The 22361-nt window shown below is 39.6% G+C and overlaps 1 long non-coding RNA gene across 2 annotated transcripts; it reads right to left on the minus strand.

Moving 5' to 3' along the window:
• Positions 1-14475: 14475 nt before the first annotated feature.
• On the minus strand, positions 14476-15911 carry LOC106317366. Of its 2 annotated transcripts, none has more exons than XR_001265115.1 (6): positions 15678-15911; positions 15472-15592; positions 15172-15402; positions 15031-15088; positions 14791-14893; positions 14476-14681 (listed from the first exon to the last, which is right to left on the minus strand). It is a non-coding gene; the product is annotated as an uncharacterized LOC106317366 (long non-coding RNA). The 2 variants fall into 2 exon arrangements; XR_001265114.1 differs by having other exon boundaries at positions 15357-15402; positions 15678-15850.
• Between the last annotated feature and the right edge of the window lie 6450 nt (positions 15912-22361).

Raw genomic sequence — 22361 nt, forward strand, 5'->3', positions numbered from 1 at the left:
GTCCCTCGGTATATTCCGAACGTTTTTTTATAAACGGATCGTTCGATGTATATATGTCCAAAAACGCATCGATCGATGAAGTTCCGAGGAAATATGCCGACGAAGTTCTCCCTCGGTATATTCCGAGGAGATTTCCGACAAACTAGTGATCCTCGGAATTTCATCGAAAATTTGTTTCCTCGGAATTCCGTCGGAAAATTCCGAGGGATTTCCGAGGAAAGAAGAAATTCCGAGGAATTATTTCCGAGGACTTGTTTTGTCGGTATGTCGTCGGAATAACGTTATTCCGACGAAATTCCGACGATTTTTTCCCTCAGTATCCTTGCTGTTTTCTTGTAGTGATATTTCTATGGAAGTATTCCTTTGTAAATTTTCAATTGCAAAAATGACCTAAATGGAAGACTTCCTGAAAATTTTTTGGCGGACGACTTCTTTGGAAATCTTTACGTCAATGTTTAATAAACTTTTATTTTCTCTAAAATTAATGGCTTTTAACATTTTCTTGTAAATTCAAGTATATTAATTGATATTGGGGCTCCTGAATGAAATCCATAACTTAATTCATTTTAATTATGAGGTTAGCAACATTCATGTTTATTAATATTTCTAGCTAATTCGAGAAGACTTCCACGAATATCAAGTTATATGGTTTAATATGTCTTCTTAGATCATAAGATATACTTTTAAATTTTCATGAGATTTAAAATTTCAATTTTCACTTAAAATTTAAGTTTCCCGCCTAAATTTTAATTTTTCGGTTATATTTTATTTTCCCGCTTAAAATTTAAGTCTTCCGAGAAGACTTTTTGGAAGACTTTCCGGAAGAATTTCGAAGAGTTCCCAGAAGACTTCCCAAAAGACTTCTAGTGAAAGTTCTATATGTTTGAACTTATGTAAGGATTGATATTTTGTGAATTTTATTAAGTCTTCTTAGAAGTCTTCTCCGGTAGTTTTAGGAAATTTGATTAAATTTTTGTGTTATTTTTTTTTGCTATTGAAGTTGTGTCAATAAATTCAATAAATTCAAGTATTTTTGGCAAGATAATATTGCAAACATGAACATACTTACTAAAATTTTCATTAATATCTCTTCAAATTTACAAAAGAATTCACAACTAAAAGAGTACACACATAAATGCCATAAATAAAAATATTACACATGGAGTTAGAGATTATTCTTCCACAAAGATAAGCTTGGGCTCCATTTGACATGGGAGAAGACTCCGTCAGTAGACTCTGTTAGAAGACTTCCGAGAGGACTTCCAAAATCTGACTCAAATCTGAAAAACCTGCATATCCAAAAACGTTCAAGGAGATTAGAGAGAGGTTAGAGAAGTACGAGAAAAAAAAATTGATATAATCTTTGGTATTTCCAAGTTCAAAGAGATTAGAGAGAGGTTAGAGAGTTTTAGTTTGAGAAAAAGGTAAGAGTTTTAAGTAACAAAAGGTTATCTAATGTAGAAAAATAACACATGCACACTTGCCAAACACTCACATCTATTATGAAAGGGGAGACATGAGAGAAGATTCCGTTCGAAGTCTTCTGGTGCATTATATTTTTGAAGACTTTCGAGAAGACTTCCCAGAAGTCTTACACAGTGAAATCCGGATATGAAAAACATTCATTTCCAAACCGAGATCTGAAGAACCTGCATATTGATATCACTCAAATTACAGTAAGGAGTGATTTACTCTCTCAAATAAGAGGTTCAATTGTAATACTTAAGGATCAAATTCTCAGGGAGCTAAGGCACACAATAGATCTATCTAGTTATGTAGTTAAGCTAGGCAAGTAGATTTTAAAGCAGTAAATAGTACGGCTGAACAAGTAATTGTTCGATTGATTGAATGGGGTTTTAAGACAGATATGGGAAACGTTAGACTTAGGGTTTCTATTCAAACAATTAGGATTATAGAGATATAGATTACTAAGCATATATGTATATTCTAGAACTCAAACAATAAGAATAGTCGATCAACTTTCGTATATTTAGACTATCTATCGCCGGATCTAGGACCTCAGCTGTCGCTTGTTGGTCCTGAGAAAGTGTCGATCGATTCCAACAAAATAAGCCTTTCAGCCTGTCGATCGATGCAACTAGCGAGTTGTCGATCGATGAACCTTCTAGGGAGCGTTATCACATGGTTTTGACGTGTTCACTAGGTTTAACTAAATCAACTTCTGCTTGTTTCTAGCAATCCTAGCACAATTTATAAACAAATCAGACAGAGAACCTGTGGGAACCGAAATTCGCACTTTCGATTTTCCGTAAAATAAGAAAATATAGGAAACCCTAAATTTTCCAGAGGTCCTGGATTATCTGCGTAAACAGACGAAAACGAAAAAGACAAAGATAACAGAATATCGAAAGTAAGTTGCACAGAGGCGTATTATTGATTGACAAGAGTAAAGTTACAGGGTTTTCGAAAGACAGGATGAACAGAGTTTTGCTAGCCAAGTTAATGTCAGAACAAGAGCGAAAAGAGTCTAAGTAAAATCGAGCCACCTAAATTCTAAGTTTTCCTAAGCTAGCACAGTTTTTCTAGGTCTAAATCTCTCCCCTGCGCCTTTTGCTTTAGCTCCCCTTATATATTCTCCTTCCTTCTGTTCGATAAGAATAGGGATTTTAAAAAATTCCTCTTGTTCCTGTTTCCCTTTTTTGCCCCTCGGTCAAGTTTATCGTTTCGCGGAAATATTCTGTTTCTTCTCGATCATCATCATTATCTTGGAAACTTGACATTTATCTTCCGATTTCGCGAGATTTATCTTTTTCTGCAAGTAAAGATACACCGTCATAGCATTGATGGGCTCAATTTCACTTGAAATTGTAAGTGGGCTGTTAGCCGTGTTCTAGGCCTCTTTGGGCCGTTTTTCGACTTAGATGTTTTTACGATTTCTTAGAAAGGACACTTCTTGATACGACGCCGTCTTAATGAGGAAGTCCACACTTCTCGTATAGTTTAGACAATTGTGGTGTTAAGTTAACTGTTCCCCTTTATACGATAACCATCGACTTCATTTCGGAAAACAAGTCTTCGCGGTTCTGATTGTAAAGTTCCAACGGTAACTCCGATCGATACGAAACGAGGGACTGATCCGCCAAGGTCCGGTGAAAGGCGTAAGTTCTAGTCCACCTCGCCGAACGGGCGTGTTGGACGTTGCGTTCGGTTCAACTCGCCGAACGGGCGAGTTGGATGTTGCGTTCGGTCCAACTCGCCGAACGAGTGAGTTGGACATTGCGTTCGGTTCAACTTGCCGAACGGGCCAGTTGGACTGCTCGGTTCGTTCCGTGATCCATTTCTCTCGAGTCTTCTGCTTCGGAACTTTTGTCGAGAGTGTGTTGAGAAAGTTTTTCGTATGGAAATGAAATTTTTAGACGTTGATTTCGAGATAACTGTTTTTGACCCCAACAGTTAGTCCCCCAGCTCGCAAGTTTCGAGCATAATTATTGCGGGTGAGTGATGGCGTTAATCGGAATCCACAGGTAAAATTGGTTTTTCTCGAGAAGTTTTTTCCGATTATGTTAATGCGGAAAATTCCTTCAACTTTTGTTTTTTTCTATAAGTATAGAGCTTCCCTTTTTCATTTTCTCCACATTCTCTCAACTTCCAAGTTCTCTTTGTATTTTCGTTTAGAAATTTCTCTCCACAAAGATGTCTTCCTCTAGAAACGTTCTGAAGAGATGTGATGTCGAGACACTCAGGCCACAACCCAAACCTTCAGCTAACCCACCAGAGACCACCAGTACACATTCAGAGGATGCAACAGAGCCTATGGAAGTTGATAAGGCTCCTATGAGAAGAACCTTAAGGAAGAGAAAGGAAAAGGTTGCCAAGCATCTGAAGAGGGGAGCTAATGAGAAGGAGATGAAAAGTTTTCGAAAGAGAGTCTTTAGGATTCCACTGGAGAAACCGTTCGAGGAGGTCTACTTTACCCACAAATTATGTATGTTCTTCAGAGAGACCAAGGAGACTGAAGAGGACATTAGGAGAATGTTCTATGAGGCCATAGATTAGATGAAGAATAAGATTACACTGAAAAAGAAGAGTGATCCTGGAAAATTCGCAGAACCATGTATGGTGAAGGGTACTGAGTTCCCACATGCCATTGTGTGACACAGGAGCATCAGTCAACATCTTACCTATGGTTATGGCAGATCATCTAGGTCTAAAGTGGAGCCTTCCAAGGAATCATTCACTTTTGTGGATAGTTCTCAGAGGAGCTCATGAGGAATGGCCAGAGACCTTGAGGTGCAGATTGATAATGCCCTCGTTCCAGTAGATTTCCATGTCTTGGATATCAAGCTGAACTGGAACTCTTCTCTATTGTTTGGAAGATAATTCTTGTCAACAGCAGGAGCAGTATGCAATAAGCAAACCAACCAGTTGTGCTTGACGCTCATAGATCCACCTGTCCACTATGATCCAATTCCTTTCATAAAGCCATAGACGTCCTCCAGAAGAAGTGATGATCCAGGACTCATAGCAGCAGGTCACTGCTGGCTTGAGTACGAGACAGAGTATTCCACGTCGATCGAAACTCACACCCCCACATCGATCGACATTACCAATCAGAAATATCGATAATCACATCGAAGAATCGATTGACAGTAGTCCAGATGATTGGGAGAATGACTACTACAATCCCACTTTGGCAGAACATTCTGAAAGACCTTCAACCAGAGCTACTCCGCACAGAAATTTTTTTTGATGAGGATTATGAGGAGGAACGAGCTACAGGGTATAAAGGTATTTGTACTGAGGAAGAATGACTTCTCCACCATTCCTCTTGGACAAGGAATGCGACATCGATCGACACTCATCATCACTAGACAAACCGCAAATGAGCATCGACCGACATTGTCTACTACCCATCGATCAACGATGGAGTCGACCGTGCACAAGAAGGAAACTACTCAATAGGCAGTTGGGCAGATGATAACTATCACGAGAGCTATGCTGTAGAAACATCAATACATGAGCCAGGTTAAGATGAACCTCATGAAGGCTTCAAAACTGAGGAACTCCTCAACCACCAAGAACGTTTAGATACAGATTCACTCTTTACAGAAGCTTGTGGAAGGGGAACCCGTTTCTATTGTCCTTTCACTAGGGCTAATCGCCCATCGATCGACACTAGAGTCCCACCATCGATCGACATTCGTTCCCAACCACCATCGACTGTAAGGGAAAAAGCTAAACAGAATAATAACTATCTAACACCGGATGGGTTTGGTATTTTCAGGGATCTAGACGGCTATGCAAAATCAGTAGATGGGCACGCACTGCAAGTATCCGTAGAGGACATTGCAGACATTCTTCAGATGGCTAATGGAGCATAAAATCTCTTCATGCAACAGCGCAACATTCCAGAGCACCAGCAGAGAGTTGCAAACGAATTCTACAACACAGATGGTGAAGTAGATGATCATTTCAAGCCAAAGTATCGACAACATACTCGACCGTCGATTGACATTGGAGACCCAACATCGATCGATAGACGTTTAGAGTTTGGAAGAAGAGCTTATGACCGTGATGGAACTAGGAGATTCCACTGGGAGTAGAAGGATGAGAATGAAGTCTACAGAGATGATCATGGACATGCCCGAGATGTAGATGGATACGTCATCCGTTTATCCAAAGATGATATCAGAAATCTTCTGGAAAGGGCTTCAACGGACGAACACATCTACCTATGTCTTCCAGAATATGCTAGGTCATTCACACATACCAAGATAGTACCAGAAATCTACACCAAGGATGAGATAAATGACATGCTTTATGGAATCTGTGGAGCCCAAGAAAAGAATGAAGATGACTTCCAGATGAAGCTTGATGGTGTCTACTACCCACTGAATGATAGCATCAGTTGGTTGACTACATGCATGGAGGAGATGAGGCAAGACATAGCTAGTATGCAGGCACAGCGTGCGGCCAAAGCAACTACACCATCATCGATCGACAGAAACATTTCAACATCGATCGACATAGACTTTCCAAAATCGATCGACGATGATCCGTCACCACTAAATCCGATGAAATCTCAACCAGATTCTTACACCAGAGCAGAGATTGATCAGATGGTAGAAGAGATCTACAAAACTCTAGGAGCTGCAGAAGAGAGGCTTGATAAGATAAGTGATGACATCTATTTCCCATGGGACATGACCATCAGTTCTTTGACTTCTCAGACAGAAGCAATGCAGAAGGAGATAGTGGAGATTCAGAGATATATTGCTCGTCGACTAGAGGCATGATATATGGTGTTTTAGACATCTTGTATATATGCTTTTCAATTGGTTTTCAAGTCTTTATCGAGTCTTCCTAGTCCTTTTCGAGTCATTACAGGTCTGGAGTTGCATTGGATGAGAGATGGACCAGCTGGAACAAAAGAGGTAGAAAAGAGTGCAATTTGGTGATTTGCACGCAGAACACTCGAGCGGAGCAACCTGAGTGCCTGTTCCAGCGGCAGAGATTTTTAAGGAAGTTTTCAAATATTCGGGATTTTACCTAGGGCTTCCCCCTTTTACTCCCAGGCCGCCATAGACCTGCATATATATCTTTTCTTATTTTTTCTTATCATTCTACGCTAGTTTTTATACAAGAAACCATTGGAAAATTTTGTACTTGAAGATTTGTTACCTTGAAAGGGAAAAGGCTTCATCTCTCTCACCTTGAGAAGATTGCTGAACCCTATCTTATTTATTTATTGATTCAACATGTTTTGTTTATCTATTGTCTCTGTGATTTCTCTGTTCATGGCTCCGTAGTCGCTTGTTAGGTTTAGGGTGTTAGGGATCAGGGATCAATGAGTTAGACACAAATAGGATTGTTATTCTTTGATATCTCTATCTATTGCTAGTCTTAATGCTTGTGTTAAACTGGCCACTTAGCATCTGATCATAGGTTTAATCTAATCATCAAAAGTGTTCTAGGTTGCTAGAAAAAGCATAGATAGGAGATTTGTCCTTAGCCAACGAAAGCTAATGTTAAAGCAAATCGTTAACCAATTGAATCCGAACTTAATGCTTGTCATCATTCTCTGATCCAAACGATAGTTTAGGTATTAAGATTGTTTAATAAATTGGTTGACACCACGACCGTGGGTTTATCTATTCTTGTTGTTCAAGTTCTAGATTGGCTCTTATTGCCTTCCTGAATAGTTGTGTAGCTCATGATCCTAAGTATCCTGATGAATCACCCTGAACTTAGCTCTCTTAATCATCTGAAAACCTTAAACGAATTTATTACTTGCTTGTTACGAAACCTTAATCTTAAAACCCCCATATTGTTTTAGCTTGATATTGATCCTATAGAAATAAAGTGTAATCGTTGATCTTTGTGGATTCGACCCTAAAGTGCTACATCGACATACCATTCGATTGTGGTAGTGTGCACATTAGGTTAATTGGTGTGCGTATACACGTAATATCAATTTGGCGCCGTTGCCGGGGACCATCTTTTTACCTTTATTTTTCGGTTATTTATTTAGTCTAAGACCTCTAACTTGCTCTATCCTTTTTGTTGCAGCTAATTTTTCAGGTGCATAACCAGTAGACATACTCGGAGAAACGCACAAGGAGAGTTAGTTACATTTCGCGACCAGGAGCTAGCAAGGTAAGAAAGAACAAATCGTCAACAATCAGGGCCGAACAACGCCATAATGGGCGACTACGGCAATCAAGAGCAACTCACTGCTCAGTTGCAAAATATGCAACAACAGATGCTTCAAATGCAGCAGACCATCCAAGCTCAGTTGGATGCTGCTGAACAGGCTGCTCTCGCGCGGCAGGAACAACAGGCGCAGAATGTTCCAATCGGGCAGAGAAACATTCCTTGCAACATCCCTATTACGCGCTCTGCCATTGTTCCTCCACTCTGCACCAGGGCAGGACTTCGAGATCAACCCTGCTTTGATCGGTCTAGTACAGAGAAAGGTGTTTTCTGGTCTCTTTACAGAAATTCCAATGGAGCATATTTAGAGCTTCGAAAAAGTCTGCAGTTTCACTCGCGCGAATGGTGTTCCACCAGACTACATCAGGTGCATGTTATTCTCAGTCTCTCTTGATGGAAAAGCTGCACAGTGGTTGAACTCTCCCCTACCGGCTCTCTCACTTCATGGGAACAGGTCCGATCAGCGTTCCTCAACCATTTCTACTCTAAGGCGAGAACAGCTGCATTAAGGAACAAGATCACCTCCTTCGGACAGCTCACTGATGAGCCTTTCTGCGACGCATGGGAGCGCTTCAATGACTATCGCAGAGAATGTCCTCTCTGTGGATTTGATGATGACTACCTCTTGGGAATTTTCTATGATGGAGTTGACTGGGAATTTCAGAGTGCTATGAACTCTGCCAGCAATGGAGACTTCATGACTGAGACCACTGATGGAGCATTTGTGCTGATTGAGAACATGGCAGCCACCTCAGCCAATAAGAACGAGGAGAGTGATTGCACTAAGAAAGGGAACAGTTCTGACACCCAGAAGATAGATGAGATGACAGCCAAGGTTGATCAGCTACTGAAAAACAACCAAGGGCACGTCTTCAGCATGGAGCAAGCTACGGCCGGGCAGATTAAGAACCAGAATAAGCGACAACCGCAGAGCAATCGGCAAGCTGTTCCAGCTACCGGGAACAATCAACCAGATGAGCTGAAAGGTCTAGGTATGATTATGCAACAACTGTTGCAGGGTATGCAGATTCAGGGCAAGGCATTGAATCAGGTTTCTACAGACATCAACACCAAGATGGACAACATGTTCACCGAATTGAATACAAAGTATGATACTGTGAGCAACCACATAAACAGGATTGATGTTCAGCTTGCTCAAACAGCTGAGAATGTCAAGAGTCAGCAAGTAACCCTTCCTGGAAAGAGTGTGATGAATCCTAGAGTTGAGCACTGTAATGCAGCAGAGCTGAGATGTGAGAAATCTGAGGGAAAGGAACCGGAGCAACTGTCTGTTGAGACTGTTCCAGACGCAGAAGAGAGAACAGAGCAGTCTGCTAGTGTGGGAACCGCAATTCGCACTGTCGATTTCCGTTTAAATTAGGAAAGTTAGGAAAACCCTAATTTCCCAGAGGTCCCGGATATCTGCTAAACCACACGCCAAGCAATCACAACACGAAAGTAAAGACGAGAAGAAATAAGAAATCGTAAAAAAGAGCAAAAGGTGTCTTATTCCGAATTCGCGTATGAGCGTTACAGCAAGGTAGAAGCCTCGACTATGAGAGCTGTCTGCAATATTCCTAGTTCTAACAACCTAAGACTGCAAAACCTAGTTGAGTCACAGCTCGAAATAACAAAAACGGAAAGTTGCCTAAATGCACTCAGTGCTAAGTTTGCTCTGAAAAAGTCCTCCTTTGCCTCTCACCTAGGACTCCTTATATACTTGCTCCTAGGTCGGTTTGCGCCTTTTCCCTTCTGCCCTTAAGCCATCATAGCTCAAAATTGGAGATATTCCAATTTTTCCAATCTTCGCGATTATCTTTGGAAACTTCACATTTATCCGCGGAAACTTGACATTTATCTTGCCTTACGAACCAAGCATAAACTGTCATAAGGCTTATGGGTTTTTTGGTTAAGAAATCATAAGTGGGCTTCGAGTTGCGTTTTAGGTCTCTTTGGGCCGTCTTGGTCTCTTTAGGTCCCACTTGTTAATTTTTCATGACAGCATTAATTTACTGCTATGAATATGTTCCGAAATCGAAAAATGTATCTATCGTAGCAGTTTGAAAATCAATGCTATCCTACGGTGCTATCAATACCACTTTTTCTTGTAGTGGTGGTTTGAGTAAAGTAATTGCTCGGTTTATTGATTGGAGTTTTGAAACAGATATGAAAGGCGTTAGACTTAGGGTTTCTATTCAGACAAACATGATTATAAAGTTATAGAGACTAAGTATATGTTGGATATTCTAGAACTCAAACTTAAAGAATAATCGATCAACTTTCGTATTTTTAGACTATCTATTACCAGATCTAAGACCTAAGCTGTCGCTCGTTGGTCTTTAGAAAGTGTCGATCGAAACCAATTATGGATTGTCGATCAATACACCATTCAGCCCGTCGATCGATGCAACTACTGAGTTGTCGATGCAACTACTGAGTTGTCGATGCAACTACTGAGTTGTCGATCAACGTACCTTCCGGGAAGCTTTACGTACGGGTTTGACTTGTTCACTAGGCTAAACTAAATCAGCTTCCGCTTGTTTCTAGCAATCCTAGCACAATGTCAACTAATTCAGACAGAGAACCAAGCTTCCGCTTGCGCCCTAATATCTATAGGCAAGGTCCTAGTTAGCTATTTTAGAACACATGCATTAAGAACAGTTTAATTGATGGATATCCTGACACTTAGAAATTCTATATTTTGGGCTAATTCCTCATGAATATCTGAACCCTAAATCTAACAAAGAGAACTACTCAGACATAGCTAAGCAATTCATAACAAAGAAGTAAGAGAACTACGTAAATAGATAAGAGTAGAAAAACTTGGAGTTCCAATCACAAATCTCTGAAGGAGTTCTTGAATCTTCTCTCCAAACCTAAGACTCTAAGTATTTTGATGTATGAAAGTATGAAAGTGTAGAAAGCGTGTGTTGCCTAGAACAATGGCAGAGCACATAAATATTAGGTTAAAACTCGTCAGGGGTAATCAAGTAATTTGATACACTAAAATTGGATCTTTGTCTACTGTCAGGTTAACAGTGTAATTGTAATATCTTTAGATTCAATTCCAGAGGATCAGTTCACACTTTATCTTTAAGGGATCAGAATCAAGCTAAAACAAAAGTGGGGTTTTTAAAATAGTAAGGTAACGTAAAGAACAAGTAACAAGGTGAGATTGTTTTCAAACTGATTAAAGGCGCTAGTCTAGGGATTCTTCTTCAGGTAAGGAAATCGCAAGCCAAGCAATTATTCAAGTCCAGTTTACACAAGTCCAAACTCGGATCACTCAGGTTAAAGCAACCCACTGTCGTGGTGTTGATTCCTTTGCAGATCGGTCTTGATACCTAAACTCTCGTTTGGATCAAGACGCGATAGCAAGCTTTAATGATCAAGTCCGATATGTTCACAATACACCCTAATATCTACTCTCGCTGATTCGGGATGCAAAGCTCATTCAAATCATATCAAGTTATCAACCAACGGTTAGCTAAATTGATTAACCCTAATTCATGCACTAATTGATCAGTTCAATGCAAGCAATAAGAACAAATATGACTGTAGACAATCTTAAGATGACTTATTTATGCTTCAGCTCGCGAATCTAAAACCCTAAACCCTAAACTAACTCGGTGACTACTCAGACATAACACAAGAACATAGAAGCATGATTTCTGAATAATACTGCATGTACTAGATAATAGAAATCAGAGAGTTCAGGATAATCTTCTCTAGGAGATAGATGAGGTATTCTCCCTTACAAGTAGCAATCGCCAAAATCACAAAGCTCTCTAGGTCTTTCTTGCGTAAAAACTAAAGTAGGTCATAAAGCAAATAAAAGAAGAATATATATAGGAGCCACAGGCGGCTAGAGGGAAAAATAGGAAAACTAGGGAAAATTCCGAAATATTTGGAAACTTCCTTTTAAATCTCTGCCGCTGGAGTAGGCACTAAGGCTGCTCCGCTCGACTGTTGTGCGCGAAGGACTCGAAATCACACTCTTTTTCTCCAACTGGTCCATCTCCCATCCAATGCAACTCCAGGCCTGTAATGACTCAAAGGAACTAAAAAGACTCGATAAAACCTTGAAAATTATTAGTAAGACATACATATAAAGTGCCAAAAACACAATATATCAACTCCCCCAGACTTAGATCCTTGTTTGTCCTCAAACAAAATTAAGTACCAAGAACCGAGAGACAGGTTTGAAAGAGTGGGAACTCGCCTATTCTCAGCAACCATACAATAACCATGAATCTCTGAACCATACAAGCAGTTTAGCTAAAACAACACATCCTTACCAAGAACCCCACTGACTGCTGTTCAAAACAGCTCCATACTATGTATCTCAGACCTGCAAAAGTTAAACTTTCCACACAAAACTCCTTACATATTAAGAGTGGCGTGAGCTTCTTATCACAGGCATTAGATAGGGTAACGGTCTAGGTATGAAACAGGTCTTTGTGTGTTTAAGTGGAGTTAATCAGTGTTTAGGGGTTACCAAATTTCATAGCGGATACATGATATCGCGCAAAATTGCAAGAGATGATAGATCCATTGATGTCGACAGCCTCTACTCGTTTTTGCATGTTCTTCTTTAGTAATAGTCGCTCTGATCTGCATGGTTTTCATCTCTTCACTTTATACTCCCTTCTATTTTACCAGTGGCGTCCGTCTCTCTTAGGAATCTTCTCCTCCTTCATCACTTTATTCTGAAGTACATAAAGCTAAATATATATATATATATATATATATATATTATATTCGTAGGTGATGGTTTAAATTAAACTATATACAATATCAAAATACATAAATATTTAAGTTTCAAAATTTGTATTAATAAAGTATCGAGAATTTAATAATTTAATTTCAGAATTTGCATTGAATTTTTTTAAAATTTTGATAAATTACGAAAATATTAAAAATTATATACTGAAAATTTTGGTATCAATGATTTAAATTTTTTGTTATAAAAAGATACAAATGATCATAAAACCATATGAGTAAGAAGTTTCATTTAAGTCGTAGTAAAAATATTATATATCTATGTTAATATCATTTAAATTTAATTATTTATCATATAAAATAGAAAGTGATTATTTGGATTTATTTACCAAAACATATTATAAATCAATAACTATGATTTTTTTTTATTTCTATGTCTGCTCCAATTTAGTTATATACCGAATAGTTACTACTATTGAATTATTCAATATATTTGATATTTTATAATTTTGTAATTTGCATAAAATTCAAAAATGATAGCACTAAAAATAATTGTATATACAATATTCATTCCGCGTAAGGTATTAACCATCACAACATCATTTTTAAAGCATAGCTAATGATGTAAGTGTATATCACGAGCATTAATTTTTTTCTTGATAATTATGCAATTAATCTGATTTTCATCACTTGACTATATAACCATTAGTGACGACCCGAGGCTTAGTCTTAAAATGAGGGGCAACTTTGGCAATATACACATGAATAAAAGATTTATTTCTAAACGTACTTTTTAATAGAGATGATATTTAATTAAAGTTTTTTTAAAAAACTGAAAAACTTTTACATAAAGTTTTCATTAAAAGCATTTTAATTAAGTATAAATATAGTTGGTGAAAAATTACTGTTGAGATATTTCTAAATATGAATGCCTTTAATCTTTTCTTTCTCGATAGTTTTTTTTTCCTTTTCTTGCATGAATCTGGTAGTACTGATTATTTTTTATTTGTAGTTACCACACTTAAGTTTATATATTATTTCTTGATTATATAAAATTTAATAGAAACTATTTCAAAAATATTTACAGAAACATGAGTACGATATGTTAACATACCAAAAAGGAGGAATAAGTCATTACCACAGATTTTAATATGTAATTTTCATTTTATAAATGTATAATTTTGATATTATTGATATCACTCAAATTAACCTAATGAGTGATTTGTACTCTTTCAAATAAAAGATCGAGTTGCAATACTTAGGGATCGAAATAACAACGAACTAAGGCACACAAAAGATCTAGAAGTTATGTGGTTAAGCTAGGCAAACATCTTTAATATAAATAGCAGTGCACTACAAGAATTTTTTTTTTCTTAGCATAAGGAAACAGCTATTATATGCTTGTGTTAGCATTATTGAAACTGCTATGTCTGCTCCAGCTATCTTAGGTCCCCCTTATATTATAGCATTTTTTACAATGCTATAATATCGGAGAAATACAATAGCGTTGTTTTTAGCTTGCTATGGTTAGCCAATGCTTATGATAGCTTTTGTTTTGAATGTAATCATATGTTTTGTTATAATGATGTATCAATGCTATATGTATTATCGATTATGTGCTATTAGAACTTGTTCATAGAAATATGTTTTGTTGCTAATTATGTTTAAAAAAAAATTATTTTATATTTCATTAATAAACCAAAATGTACTTACATCAGTACCACAAACATGTCTACATTTTCATCAAATCTTACACAAACATCATAACAAAATCAGAACTAAATATAAAGGGACTAAAAACATGAGAACTAAATCAAAACCTTGCTCCTATTTTCTTCTTGGCCTTAGCCTGTATCTTACACAGAGAGAGTAGGGGATGCACCTTAATAATCTCCCGAGCTGTTCCAAGAACCCCTAAAAAAACAATCAGATGAGTTCAGCTGTTTGAGCTTTTGAATTAAGAATGGATCATAAGTACACTTCATAGCCTTTAAGTTTAAGACATGTATACTTAGTTCTTCTTTATAACATACAAGCTAAGGAATATAAGAACATTTCAGAAATGTCTCACCATAAGGTTTTCTGCAGTTAGAGCTTTGTCATCTACGGTGGTATAAGGCGATATAGGTATTATACCTCCTACCACTGCTGAGATCATGCCGCAATACATAAAACTTCGTTGGTGTGTGCATTTGTCTGCAAATTCCGCCATCTTGCCGAGGAACTGTCAAGAACTGGCAAGTGTGCTTCTCGTGAGAGCTTCTCAGCTTCATTTAGTACCAACACTGACAGAATCAGAAAGAAACAAACACGCAGCATTACCTTGAGGAATGAAGAACAACAGTATCAGTACACGAATATGAGTTAATGAAAAAAGTGAAATGTTAACATTACCTCGAGAAAAGTCTTACTAGAGAATCACTTCACTATCTTGAAGTCAGATCATTACACAGCACATAGACGTTTCAAGTCAGACTCATTACACATCGCAGAGAATCTTCAAGTCATAATTTTCAAGGGAAAACAACAACAAAAAATAAATCAGAACATGTAGTTTAAAACCAAATCTGCTTTATGAGACATGCATAGAAAAATCGAAAAGAGTATAAGCAAGTGATGAGAAGTGATTCTTACCATGAGAATCTGTGACTCTCATTCTTCTGCCACTCCCAGGAGAGATCTAGTCTTGAATCTAAAGAGAAACCAGAGGTGAATAGTGATAAAATATAACTTGTATTAAATAATTGGAGAAAACAGTAACAACAACCCATAAACCTCTCAGTTAGTAAGACACGAGAGATATGGAGAGAAACAAATAGGCAGCAATGGAGATTCCTCCCAGATTCACCCCATTTTGAGAGTATCTCCATCCAAAGTTCAGACCTTTATGTTCAACTCTAGTAGTTAACCGTAAAAGACAGTGAATAGAGTGTAAGCAAGTGATGAGAACTGATTCTTACCTTTAGGATCTGCAACTATCATTCTTCTTTTTCCTATTTCAAGGATCTGTAACAAAGCAAACACATCAATAACAATCGGAAAGACACCAAAATACGAATGAGAATCAGGTATCACCTCAGCTTCTTTTTGCCGTCGCGTCTTCTTCCTCAGCCATCTCCAACACCACTCCGCTTCTTCTTCCGTCAGTCTCCAAATCCCAATCAGAAACAATACCATCTTTGATAGGTGATAAGATCTGGTGAGTCAGAAAAAAATAACTTGCAGTTAACTAATAACTTCACACATTTAATATTAAATCAAAAGAGGAAAAAAATAATAACCTCCATATGATCCTTGCGGTAATTCAAGGCTTGAATCCCACATAGAGATTACGTTTACCCTTCTCCTTTTCAGACTTTTCAGACTGTAGGTCGTCTCGTCGCGGAGAATCTGGCAGTTGATCAGGTATGGAACATGAATGAACTGCGTGGTTTCGTTACACTGGTAGGGGCTGAGATCAAGCTCCAAGTGGCGGAATAGAGGTGTGAGCAAACTCCCAGAACGGTCCTTCTTCAGAGAACCCTTAATCACCTTTGACTTCTTGTCCACAACCATCTGAACAAGCACACATCCTGGAATGGTCTTCATCTCCGAGGTTAGAATCCCAATGTTTGCGGATTTGATCTCGTCCTCAACTCCTGCAAATAACATCTGCAGTTCCCCTTGTGTCACCTTTGACGTCTGGTCCTTTGAGAAGAGCAGGTTGCTCAGGACCTTCGCAGCAATCCGCAGAATAGGGTTGCGGATGAGAGACTGGCTGGCTGATCGGGATTTTAAGTCCCCTGAAGCGATGAACTTCCAGAATGCTTGCTCCGGGGGGAACTTCCTTTGAAAGGTGGTCTTAGTGTACTCCTCAGATATCTCATAGATCTCGGTCAGCTTCTCCAAACTTATGGAATGCTTGGCGCCGCTCGCGTAGAAGGTGAAGGAGGCTTCCTCAAAGATTGGGAAGCCGGGCCTCTTGAAGGTGAGCTCCGCGGTGGCTAGGACTTGCCTCACCTAATCTGGGTACATCGGGTGAGTGATGTGGCAAAGATCAGCTATTCCCAGCACCTGGAGAACAGCATGCAAATCCTCATGGAGGCACAAGTCGTTCAAAGCCCCGGCGTCAACGAATCGTGTTGGGAGGATGTTGATCTTGAGCAAGGATTTGTAGCAACGCGAGGCTTCCTTATCCAATCATTCCTCCGAAGAGGCAGGGATGTATGGGTCTGTGAGGGAGATCTCGGTCCCTTCCTCTCGTGGCCACGGGTAAGTTCGGGAGATGGTGTCATCCTCCGGTTCTCCTTGGGCGTGTGGTGGTTTGATCCTAGAAGCCATCTTGGTTCGTCTGGGAGCCATCTGCAAAACAAAACCAAAGGGAAGTTCTTAGTACCATTCGATTGGGTTTAGTAGAAAAAGTTGGAAGCTTTTACGATTGTATGTGCTCTTTCCAAACTTTTCCATAACCTAATGTAGAGAGAGCAAGCGATCGATAATGGTAAACCAGATACAATCACTTAGAAGACTGGGTACTTAAATCATCTCGCCAATCAACAGATCGATTCAATAGATCCCAAAATCCATATCTAAACAATCGATGCATGTGCAATTAAGAACATTGGCGCAAAAGTTATAACTTTCCATCTATCCTAATCGATTCAACCATTCTCAACTCAACTTCGAATAACAGTCCTAGCAGCAAAAGGAGAGGTCTATTTTGATTTAGAAAAACCCTAAAATCGATCTATTTAAAAAGGAAAGAAGAGAAGAAGATTTTTGACCGAGAATCACATTGTGATTTCGCCTCTTACCGTTCGATTGGTGATGGAAGAGTTCTGCACAAACAACTCGAAATCCAAGCAGGTATAAACCGAAAAACTCAAAACAAGTTGAAGAAGTTTAAAGAGTTTTAGGTTTTTAAAGGAGAATGGAGAGAGGCGATGGAGGAGGCGGTTTTGGTGGAAGTGGGAGAGAGATGGGGAAAGTTCCCTCTTTATAGGCACCCACTTCGTGCCCCACTTCCCACTTGCTAGGGTTTTCCTCAATTTTACAAAGTTATATCAAATCTAATATAATTTTTTTTTTTTTTTGGGTCCCAAGAAACTTGCCTTAGCGGAGCAGCTGCTCCGAATCAAGAACAGCTGGAGGCTGTTCTGGTTGAGTAACTCGGGGTTTTCTGATTTGTATCCTGCAAATAAATTAAAAGAAACACAAAATAAAAATCTAAAAGAAATATTTACACTCACCAGTGGGTTGCCTCCCACCAAGCGCTTAGTTTAAGTCACTAGCTTGACTTGGTTAGCTTGTTAGGCTAAAGAAGGATCGCTTAGGGAAATTTCTTCACCCTCTGCGATTGTTGTCTCAGCAAGATATGGCTTTAGTCGGTCACCATTGACAACAAATTCCTCACCTTTTGTGTCCAGCAACACAACAGCACCGTAGGGGCGGACCTCTTTAATGGTGAATGGTCCGGACCATCATGATCGCAGCTTTCCATGGAACAGTCGTAGCCTGGAGTTAAAAAGGAGCACCTGATCCTTAGGCTGAAAGTTTTGGCTGATGATTCTCTTGTCATGATAGGCTTTAGTTCGCTCCTTGTAGATTTTTGAGCTTTCATAGGCGAGATGCCTAATTTCCTCCAGCTCGTGGATTTGCATGGATCGTCTCTCTGCTGCTGGTTTGATGTCGAAGTTGAGTAGTTTCAAAGCCCATGCTGCCTTGTACTCCAACTCAACCGGCAGGTGACAAGCTTTACCGTACACCAGGTTGTAGGGAGTGGTCCCGACTGGTGTTTTGTAGGCTGTTCTGTAAGCCCTGAGAGCGTTGTCTAGCTTGAGCGACCAATCCTTGCGACTTGTGTTAACTGTTTTCTGCCGGATGCTCTTGATCTCTCTGTTTGACACTTCCACTTGACCAATTGTTTGAGGGTGATATGGTGTGGCTACCTTGTATTTCACGCCATTCTTTTTCAATAGACCTGCAAAGATCTTGTTGATGAAGTGACTACCCCCATCGCTGATGACTACTCGTGGTACCCAAAATCTTGGAAAGATTATGGTTTTGAACATCTTAGTCACCACCTTTGCGTCATTTGTGGGACTGGAAATTGCTTCCACCCACTTAGAAACGTAGTCAACTGCCACCAATACGTACTCGTTCTTGAAGGATGGTGGGAATGGTCCCATGAAATCAATCCCATTCCGTTTACTGATATTCCCTTGGCGCTGGCATGAGTCGCACCGAGAGATGTAGGAGTGGGCATCTTGGAAAATTGTTGGCCACCCAAACCAGGCTTGGAGAATCTTGGAAACGATTTAAAATGTTGCAAAGTGCTCTGCATAAGAGGAGCCGTGACAGTGAAAGAGGATTCATGGAATCTCAAACTCTGATACACACCGTCGGAATACTCCATCCTTGCAGTTTCGGTACAAATATGGCTCATCCCAATAGTAATGTCTGGCGCCTCTTAGGAATTTTCGTTTATCATTGCCAGTGAATTTGACTGGTTCTTTCTCAGCGGCCAAATAGTTGGCAATCTCAGCAAACCATGGAAGATTGGGGTATTGCTTTTTAATCGCACAGACAAGGTGTTCCAGTACGCTGGAGCAATCTGGATGGAGCAGTTGTTCTGTGATGCTTCCGAAACTGATCGAGTAGACGTGCTCGACAGGAAGGCTGTCTCAAAGTGTTGTGTCTTCATCTATCTTCATTCTGAAAAGGTGATCTGCGTCGCCATTCTCGATGCCCTTTTTGTCCTTGATTTCTAGTTCAAATTCTTGAAGCAATAAGATCCATCGAAGCAGCCTTGGTTTAGCATCCTTCTTTGTTAGTAAGTATCTCAACGCTGCGTGGTCCGTGTGCACTATCACCTTGGAGCCTGATAGACCATGGATTTTACCCACTTTTAGCCATGGTCTATAAGTGTTTTAATACATATTTACTACTATATAGAGTCTATTTAGCGTATTTACAGGTTCAGGGACGATTTGGAGGAATGTGGTGATTTTGGTGTCTTTTGGAGTCTTTTGAGTGCAGAGCTGCACAGACGTGTCAGATGTCTAGCTATTGTTGGAGACCTTCCCACCGTTAGATTGAGACCATCTTCTTAAACAAGATATAGCTTTGAGTTAGCTTTCCAATGCCACCGGTTTGAGATCAATCAGCATCCTGTAGCAGAGGTTATGCCCGTTTTACTGAAGAGTGGTCAGTCTGCCTCGCAAGAGGAAGCTGTCGAGGAGATGAAGGACTGTCGATCGATAACACAGCACTGGTGTTGATCGACAGTGATTCCAGAACGTGGGCCAAGCATATTTCAAGCCCGTTTGAAGCCCAGAAGCCACACCAAGTTACCAAAATACCCATGGACGACAAGAACCCTATTTATGTATTTCTAAACCATTGTTGACGGCAACAAACTTTCTATTATCATATTATATTGTTTTCTCTTAGGTTTGGAGAGAAGATCAATTCTCCTTTAGAGATTGATTGGAACTTCATTGGTTTTACCATTGATTTATCTATTATATTATTCAGACTATGATTTGTGTTATTGCTTGCATGTCTGAGTAATTCATCTTGTTAGGTTTAGGGATTTCATGAGCTTAATGTCAAGCTGATAATAAATTAGGATTGCTAGATTATCTATAGATCTCTACACCAGGGTGATTTGTAATACTAGGATCTGGAATAGTTAGAATAGCACTACAGTGTGACTAATTGTTTGAACCGAGAATCAGAGGACAATTGAGAGGCACGAAAGTGCAATCAATTAACGGAACCCAAGCTCTGCTGGATTAAATACCTAGGTGCATACGAGAGTTGGTCTAGGAATCTAGTTGAACTTAATCGATTAGGTCGTTAATTCTTGTCTAAGGAAGAATCGATCGACACTCAGGCCATAGCGTAGATCGACACTCACTCCAAGTCAATAAGCGATAGCTGAGACTGGACTTAGACATCTGATTATCAATTGCATGCGAGAGCGGGATTGCTTACTTATTAAAATCGAGTTCTAGAATTGAATCTATAAACCATTAGCATCCTTTAATTGTAGTTTTGAATCTCTTGATTGATAAATCCCTAGGTCTAGCTATTTCTCCTAATTGTTTACAACCCAAATCAACCAATTGAACAACTACTTTGTTCACCTTGCTTTCATTCATTTACTGCTTTATAAACTGTTTGTCTAGCTTAATCTTGATTTCTATAGTCTATTGTGTGACCTAGCTCTCTGTGGATTCGATCCCTAAGTACTACAATTGAACATCTTATTTGAGAGAGTAAAATTACTCCTTAGGGTAATTTGAGTGATATCTAATTTGGCGCCGTTGCCGGGGAGCTTTGATCGCCATTAGACTTGATTAATAGGTTTAGTATAGGTTTTATTTACTGTCATAGTTATTTACATAAAAAAATTTCTTGTCTTTCAGGTACATGCCTACCAGTACCAGAAGCAGCAAGGAGGAATTAATTTTCTTCTCAGACCCAGCACGTTTGGAACGCTTAATCCGCAAAGAGAACCGTGCATCATCGATCGACACCACATCTACTACGTCGATCGACACTACCTCTATTACATCGATCGACACCACCTCTACTACGTCCATCGACATTTGTGACAGAGCGACGATCGAAATTTTAACTCGAAGATGGTCGCGATACTTGTGCTACAGAGGGATGAGAATGGAGACCTGCATGACCCTGGAGGTCATCTGTGTAATGCAGCATGTCAGAAGATAGAAGGACAAGGGACTGCAATCCTTGAGCCATCTGCTGCCACCGAGGATAAAGTTTCTCTTTAGAGATCGTTAGCAGATTTCACCAGGCCTAGTCAGTTCTACATTAACAGGTCTGCGATTCGACCTCTAGAAATCTAGGGATTTCAAATACACCACACACACTTCTCTCATGTGGGTCAGCACCCTTATCTTGGTCTTCCAGATGAAAATCCTCTAGACCATATTGAGACACTCGAAAACTTTGTGTCTGGCATCCAGGAGGATGAAGCAACCAAAGACTACATCTTCTGCAAGCTGTTCAAATATTCTCTCTCTGGGAATGCTAAAAATTGGCTGAGATGCCTACCACCAGGATCTCTCACTACATGGAATGATGTCAGGACTGAGTTTATGACTGAATTTTAGATGATGCAAGGGCTGAAGAGATGAGAGATAAAATTTGGGCATTCTCTCAGGGACCTACAGAAGCTTTCAAAAGCTCTTGGGAAAGGTTTAGGAGATACCAAAGGGACTGTTCACATCATGGTTTTACGGAGATTCAGCTGTTGAAGAAATTCTGTAAGGGTATTGATGTACGATATCATGTGATGCTGGATACTGCAAGCGAAGGAAACTTCGAGACAAGGACCCCAGAGGAAGCTAAGAGACTGATTGAGAACTTGATGTCTAGCAAGAGTTCCAAAAATCTGGATATGCACAAGATAAAATCAGCTTCAATGGATAGTGACAAGATCGTTGAGGCTGAGATTGGTTTTGTACATGAAGTCTCGTTGGTAGAACATGCTATAGAGAAGGATGAGGATCAGGGCTATATAGAAAAGATCGAATCTATGATAGAGAAGGTCCTGAAAATTCAGCAGAAGACGAGTGTATACTTAAATCTGAGGTTGGATGTTCTCTACAACGAGCTGAATGGAAAACTTGAAACCTTAGATGCCCATGTCATGATGCTAGATGCCCAGGTTTCTCAGACTGCAGAAGCTATGAAGAAGCAAGAAGCTTTGGTCAAAGGGAAAGCTGTGGAAAGTGAGAGGCACCAGGTTAATGCCTTCTCAGATGACTTTGGGGTAGTGCTCGAGCAGGAAAAACTGGAAGAAGATGCTTTCCTAGTCGAAAGCTGCATGTCCATAGGCAGCTTGTACTGGTGTCAACCGACATCAACAGCTGAGCACCGATCGACATCATCAGCCGAGCATCGATCGACACCACTTTTGGGATCAGACAAAACTGTTCGAATTAAGAGCC

The sequence above is a fragment of the Brassica oleracea genome, chromosome C9 (genome assembly GCF_000695525.1).
Source record: "Brassica oleracea var. oleracea cultivar TO1000 chromosome C9, BOL, whole genome shotgun sequence".
Lineage (NCBI taxonomy): Eukaryota > Viridiplantae > Streptophyta > Magnoliopsida > Brassicales > Brassicaceae > Brassica > Brassica oleracea.